Source organism: Lucilia cuprina, chromosome 5, assembly GCF_022045245.1.
Source record: "Lucilia cuprina isolate Lc7/37 chromosome 5, ASM2204524v1, whole genome shotgun sequence".
Lineage (NCBI taxonomy): Eukaryota > Metazoa > Arthropoda > Insecta > Diptera > Calliphoridae > Lucilia > Lucilia cuprina.
This window is the reverse complement of record NC_060953.1, coordinates 42,537,013-42,545,044: the sequence shown is the minus strand read 5'-3', so window position 1 is coordinate 42,545,044 and position 8,032 is coordinate 42,537,013. Positions and strand designations below refer to the sequence as shown.

The 8,032-nt window shown below is 29.0% G+C and overlaps 1 protein-coding gene across 3 annotated transcripts in view; it reads right to left on the bottom strand.

Moving 5' to 3' along the window:
* Window positions 1-8,032, bottom strand: part of LOC111686924 (cyclin-dependent kinase 14) — a 273,114-nt gene that overhangs the window by 5,884 nt on the left and 259,198 nt on the right. The gene's annotated exons all lie outside the window — the stretch shown is intronic.

Sequence of the window (8,032 nt, the reverse complement as noted above, 5' to 3'; positions counted from 1 at the left end):
ATATATTAAAAAACGATGTTTTACTCTACTAATCATCATACATTCTACACAACCCTCGTCCTTTTCTACCTCTAATAAAATAATATGCTACATGTCAGAACGAAACTGGGTCAGTGACATAATAAATTAAAACAAAAGAAAAATTAACTGAAAATCTAGGTATACTCTCATAGCCATCTGAAATGTCATTGCCTTCACTATTACAGACAGCAAAAAATGAATATACACTTAACAAACTAATGAGAGAAAAAATGACACAGATTTTACAAGATGATGTAATGCTCTACAACAATGCTGCTCGGCTGGCTGCACTGTCCTTAGAAACCTTAAACCAATATTATTATATTAAAAAAAAACTCTATGCATTGTAAAGTAAGTCTGTGTTTGTATAATACGTTTAATATTAAACTAATATTAACACTTTTGAATATTTAAAGTATTTTTAACAAAATGCCACTTGTGTTTCATCTGGTCTGACAGACAATCTATGAGTGAAAGGCATTAAAAACGAGAACAAAAAGTTAAGTAGATAAATCATTAGGGAGCTTTAATATAAAGTACTTAGATACTATTTTAGTTGGTATATATATATAAAAAACCAACAGTTTCTTAGGATATGTCGTTTTGCGTCTTATGAGTTTAAGTTGAGTGTTACATGTGCGAGGGTTTTTTAGAAGATAGTTATATAAAATTTGTTTAAGGTTTTTTTTTTGAGCGTGAAACTTTTAGACAATGTTAAGGTGATAGAGGATATCGAAAGTTTTTTAGAATTCTAATACTACGTAGCTCTTAAAGATTACATTATGATTTCCTGAACGCTTGCGTTTAATTTATTAGATTGAAAATTATACAAATCTTCCATCAATTGAGAATGTTTTTCAAAAAAAAAAAAAAAAAAATTAAAATTTTATCAAATGTTGAAAAGTTTTATTTCAAAAAGATTTTTATAAGCATTTTGATTGCTTGTTTCCCAAGTTAGTTTTATATAATTAAATATTAACTTTAATTAGTTTAAATGAATTTTTAACTTATTTTCCAACCAACCAAAAAAAAAAATGTTTTCAATTGTTATAACATAGACATTCAAAATTATAGTTTATTCAACTTTTACCTCAGTTAAACTTTTACCCCAAACAATACACACTCCCATTCATAGTTATACATCATCGTTATTATCATCATAGTTATTCTTTCCATACAATTAACTCATTCAGTGGCAGTGCATATTTTCAATAGCAGTTTTCAACAAAACTTTATTTAAAGTCAACATCTACATTTCAATTTGAAATGAAAAAAAAAAAGAAAAAATAGTTTTCGTTCGTTAAATATATGAGTATATATGTACTATGTATGTTTTGGCTTAAGCTATAAAACTTTTTCTCCCACACATGTGAAAACATTGTGAATAAAACTCCTGAAATAATGAAAGAAATGTATTAAAAGAAACTCCCAAAAACTCTATATATTTTGGCATAATACTCGTAAACTTTCTTTTAACAACAAGAACCATAAAAATGGCAGAGAGAAAAAAAAACTTTCTTAATTTAACATTTTTCAACAAGTTTTCTTGTAAGACTCCTTCTCGCACGTCGTCATCATTTCTGCCTGACAATAATAACAATTTCCTGTTGGAATGTAGGAACCAACATCATCTCTAGTCCCCCAACTACAGGCCAACATCATAAAATATCAACCACATGTGTTAGTTGAACTCTTAAGATGTTTTTTCATCTTTCTCTCTTTTTTGTTCCGTCTGAAATTTTTTTATATAAAATAGTGTATTTTTTTCTGTCCTGACGTTGCTGCTTTGGCCGGCCGTCTTAAGTTTGTAGTTTAATGCTTAGTCTAAAAAAAAAACTTAAGGTGTCATAAAATTTAACCTAATTTGACACTTTAAGTTTTTTTTTGATACTTTTTCTTTATCTATTTTTTTTTTAAGAACGTATCACACACATAAAATTGTTAAGTTTATATGTATTATTCTTGAGTAGTAATCATAATACAGTTGGTATGATATTGTTGAAAGCATAGACCTGACTATAGCCAAGACATTAGATTGGACTATAGACCAGAATATAGACAAGATTAAAAACTAGACAAGACTAAAGTCTAGAATTTAAACTAAACCATAGTTCAGACTATAGACTACACTATAGTCAGACTATAGACTACACTATAGTCAGACTACAGATTAGACTATATTCTACACTTAAAAAAATCTATGGTATAGTTCAGACTATAAACTGTAGTATAGCCCACACAAATCCAGATTTTTAAATATATTGTAGTCCAGATCATGTATTAGATTATAATCCGAATTATAGACTAGAATATAGTCCTGGCTTTACTCAAGACTATAGTAAATACTATAGACCACTATTGTCCATATAGATTACACTTAAGACCATTTTACTCTCGACTATGGATAAGTAAATAGACTATTTACAGCAATATAAACTATAGTCTAGACTATAGACTACATCATAATCGCAGCTATAGATTAGACTATAGCTTAAACTTAAAGCAGGACTATACTATAGTTCAGACTATAAACTGGAGTATATTTCAAACTAAAAATCAGACTATAATACAGGTCACAGTCTAGACTATAATCCAGATTATAAAATAGATTGTAATCTAGATTACTTGTTAGACTATAGTCTGAATTATAGACTAGAATATAGTCCAGACTATACTCTAGACTAAACCATAGTCCAGTCTATTGACTAGGCTTTTGTTCAGACTATAGTCCATCATATAGACTGTAGTCCATAGACTATGCAATTGTCCATATAGACTCGACTATGCAATTGTCCATATAGACTATAGACCAGCAGTCTAAACTATAGTCCAGACTACTGCTTAGAATCTAGTCTAAACTTAAAATAAGACTATACTATAGTTCAGACTATAGACTAGAGTATACTTTTAACTTAAGATTAGTCTATAGTCCTAAACATAGTCTAGACTCTTATACAGATTACAAAATATATTGTAGTCCAGAATATGTATTAGACTTTAGTCCAAATTATAGAGTATAATATAGTACAGACTATATCCTAGACTAAACCATAATCCAGGCTATTGTTTAGACTAAAGTCCGTACTATAAACTACACTTTTGTCCAGATTATAGAATACAGTATTGCCAAGTTCAGGTTGTAAACAAGACTTTACTACGGACTAATGACAATAAAATAGTATAGTAAAGATTAAAGAAAATACCCTTGTTGTAGTTATAGTCTGTACTAGTCTATATTCCTGATTATAGTAATACAGAATATACACTAAACTATATATTCGATACTATAGAAATATCTTAGCTTTAGTAAATTTTCTCTCTTGTACGAAACCAAAGTGTTTTTAATGAAATTTCTTCCACTATACAAATCGTATTATCTTGTTATATTAAGTCCATATTTGTACGTAATAGAGTGTATGTAAACATGTATCCTAATTTAGGCTTTAGTACATTTTCTTGTATTTACTCCTACATAAAGTTTTGCATTTTCTTCTTTTTTGGTCTTGCAATTTATTTATGTTCACAGAAGTTGTATTTAGTTGTTGCTGTTTTGTTGTCAGTTGTAAAATAGTAATTGTGTCATATACTCTGTGTGTGTATGTGTGTTATTTTATGACTCTGTACATTTCCTTATACATACATATATCGGATACAAAAGTGTGACATTCAACAGAGGTTATTTATACTTACAAAAATTCCTTTAACCATATTTTCCATATGAAATTCTTTGCATAGATTACGACAGTTCTCAGTTGCTAGTATATGAGTCGAATTTCAGCTTTGTGTATATATAATATGAAGTACATATGTATATTGTAATATATAAATACATAATCTATGGCCAAGTCTGTCAGGGCAATAGTCTAGTCCATAGTCCGCACTATAGTCTGTAGTCTATTCTATAAACAGTACTACAAAAGTTTCAGTCTAAATCATAGTAGTCTATAGTCTGAAATAAAGTCTAGTCTTTAGTCTGAATTGTAGTATATTGTATAGTCTTAACTACAGTCTAGTCCATAGTCTAGTTTATAGTATAAACTGTAGTCTAACTATAATCCATTCTATAGTTTAAACTATAATATAGCCTATTGACTATTCTATAGTCTTGACTATATTCTAGTCTTTGGACTGTAGTTTAAACTGTAGACTAGTCTGTAATCTCAACTGTAGTATACTCTATAGTCTGGTTTATCGACTGGGGTGTTGTCTAAATATTAGTCTATTATATAGTCTGACCCAAAGCCTATTCTTTATTCGGGACTATAGTCTAGTCTATTTTTTATAGTGTGGACTATATTCTAGTCTCTGAACTGAATTATAAACTGTAGTCTGAATTAAATACTAGTCTGTAATCTCAACTATAGTATAATATATAGTCTAGTCTATAGTCTGGTTTATAGTCTAGTCTATAGTATGGTTTATAGTTAAGGCTGTTGTCTAAATAATTGTCTATTCTATAGTCTGGCCCATAGCCATTTCTATATTCTGGTCCATAGCCTATTCTTAAGTCTGAACTATAGTCTTTAGTTTAAACTATATTCAAGTCTATACCTTGGTCTATAGCCAATTATATTATGAGATATAATAAATGTTTTTTAAACAATTTAAATAAATTTCAATTATTGTTTAATTACAGACTAACTTATCAACGTGTTGCTTTAAAAGAAATCAGACTGCAGGAAGAAGAAGGTGCACCATTTACAGCGATACGTGAAGCCTCCCTATTAAAAGAACTGAAACACTCAAATATTGTAACACTACATGATATTGTGCATACGAGGGAAACTCTAACATTTGTATTTGAATATGTGGTATGTTTCTGGAATTTACTATAAAAATTAATCTATTATTAATCTCAAATTTTCCTTTACAATTTTCAGAATACCGATTTATCTCAGTATATGGAAAAACATCCAGGCGGTCTGGATCATCGTAATGTTAGATTATTTTTATTTCAACTTTTACGTGGCCTCTCCTACTGCCATAAACGACGTGTTTTACATCGTGATGTTAAACCTCAGAATCTGTTGATTAGTGATTGTGGTGAATTGAAATTGGCCGATTTTGGTTTAGCGCGAGCAAAAAGTGTACCCAGTCATACATATTCACATGAAGTGGTTACGTTATGGTACCGTCCACCTGGTAAGTTTAAGAAAAATTGTTTTTTATTTTAATAGAATTTTTTAGTATTTAATTAAAATTGAATTGAATTCATTTAAATATTTGTAGTTTTGTCAGATAATTGAAATTATTGTCATGCAAAATTTTTTTTAAAGAAAAAAAGTTTTTTACCTTTTCTTGTTTGGAAAAACAATTGTTTTTGTTGTTAATTAAAAGTGCTCCCTAAAAGAAAACACTTCTTTTGTTTTCGTAAAACTTTAACTTTATTTCCATTTTGTTTATTTGCTGTTATTTTATTCTGTGTGTTTTTCCAAAACAAATAAATGTTGTTTTTCTCGCTGCTTTTGTTTTAATTTCCCTCGCTGTCTGTCAAAAAACTAAGGACATCAAATGTCTCAAAAGTTTTTTAATCACCTACAGTAGGTTTTATCCCTTCATCCTACTGTTTGAGAAAGAAATTTATACAAACATATCGTATAGATTCTAGTTAAAAACATTTCGTATAGATTCAGTTCATATTCCAGAATATAGTCTAGTTTATAGTCTGGACTGAAGTCATGTCTATAATGTGCACTGTTATCTAGTCTATAGACAAGTTTGTAGTCTGGACTATAGCCTAGCTTATAGTCTGAACTATAACCTGGTCAATAGGCTTGTTTGTATATAGTCTCGTTTCTAGTCTAGATTATAGTCCAAACATAATATGGAAAATTGAAGAGTTTATAGTCTAAATTATAGTCTATTCCATATTCCGTACTGTTTATACCTGTATATCTAGCTAAAATCTGGTCTTAAGTCGAATGTCGATCCTACCCTAACTTATGCTTAAGTCTGGACTAAATTGTAGTCAATAGTCAGGACTGTATTCTAGTTAATAGTTTTGTCTATATTGTGGACTATAGCCTACTCCCATGTCTGGACCATAGTTAATTCCGTAGTCTGGTCTCAAGTTAAGTCCATAGTATGGGCTATAGTCTTGTCTATAATTTAGACTGTAGTCTAGTTTATAGTATTGTTTGTAATGTGGACTATTGTCTAGTTTATAGTATAGACTATAGTTTTGTCAATAGTCTTGCCTATTGTATGGACTATAGTCTAGTTTACAATCAGGACTATAATCTGTTCAATAATCTTGACTATAGTCAAGTCTGCAGTCTAAACTATAACCTATGCCAATTGTCTAGTTTATAACCTTGACTATAGCCTGAACTGTAGATTAGTTTAAGGTCAGATACCCTGGTATATAGTCTAGTCTAAGTATAGTCAGAACTATAGTCTTCTCTATATTGATGAATTCTAATAGAGTACTTAAAATTCGTTAAATGCTAAGTTTTATTTAAATTAAACTTATACCCAAAATTGGCATAAATTAAGACAAAGAAAAAAATCCCTGAAAAACGTTTTAAATTAATTTAATTAAATTCCCGCTTGTTAGTCTTAACTTTTAACTTTTTATTTTCTTAAATACTCTTATCCAATACCATTAATACTCATTCATATACGAGTAAGTAATATTATTTTATTTTCCTTATTTCTTCAATGTGAGTAAATCCTTATTAAAAATCAGTTTCTTTTATTAAAACCTTTAAGAAAATTAAAAGCTTAAAGAAAAAATAAAAGGAAAAAGTCAAACTGTACCAGCAAATCTCCAAGTGTATGAGCAAAAGAAAAATGTAAAACTTGTAAATCCCTTTAACACAAATGTTGATTCTTCCATCTTTAGAAAATACTTTTTTTTTAATTTTTCTTTTTACCATTTTTTTATTTAAATTATTTTTTTTTCGTGTCCACTACGCCGGCTTTGCTTTGTGTATAATTCTTTTGTATTCTTTCTTCGTGTTAATATATAAAAGGAAAGGATTTTTCTTAAGTTTTTCTTTCTTGCCTTTTTTTCTTCTTTTCCTTCTCATTTATTGTATTTATTCATGTTAACAAGAGTTAAACGTTTCTGGAATATTTAATTTTATTTTTTCAATTTTTTAAATTTTATATTGTTAAAAATTCGTAGCCATTTATTAAAATATTTTTTTGAACAATTAAGATAATGGCATTAAAAGGAATATTTAATTAACGAAATAAGAACTTCCTGAAGTTTCACTCATCATTCATTGGAACCTAAACATTAGTACGTTTTCATTGGAACCCCAACTTTATCTCATTGTCTTACTATAGACTAGTATATAAACTAGTATATAGACTAGACTATAGACTAGACTATAGACTAGACTATAGACTAGACTATAGACTAGCTATAGACTAGACTATAGACTAGAATATAGAGTAGGCTATAGACCAGACTATAGATTAGACTATGGACAGGACTATAGACTAGACTATAGGCTAGATTATATACCAGACCAGATTATAGACTTGACTATAGACTAGATTTTAGACTAGACTATAGAATATACTACAGACTAGGCTACAGACTAGACTATAGAATATACTATAGATTAAACTAAATACAAGACTACACTAGGCTTTAGACTAAACTATAGACTATATATAATGCTATAGACTAGGTTATTAACTTGACCATAGACTTACTATAAACTACGCTAGAATTGACTATGACTATACTATAGGCTAGACTAGATACTAGATTATAGACTAGACTAAAAACTAGACTCTAGATTAGAGTATACTAGACTAGGCTATAGAGAAGACTGTAGACTAGACTATTGGATTATAGATTATATACCAGACTATAGACTAGACTATTGACTAGACTATATACTATACTATTGACTATACTATGGACTAGACTACAGACTAGACTATTGACTATACTATAGACTAGACTATAGACTAGACTATAGACTAGACTATAGACTAGACTATAGACTAGACTAAAGACTAGACTATAGACTAGACTATAGACTAGACTATA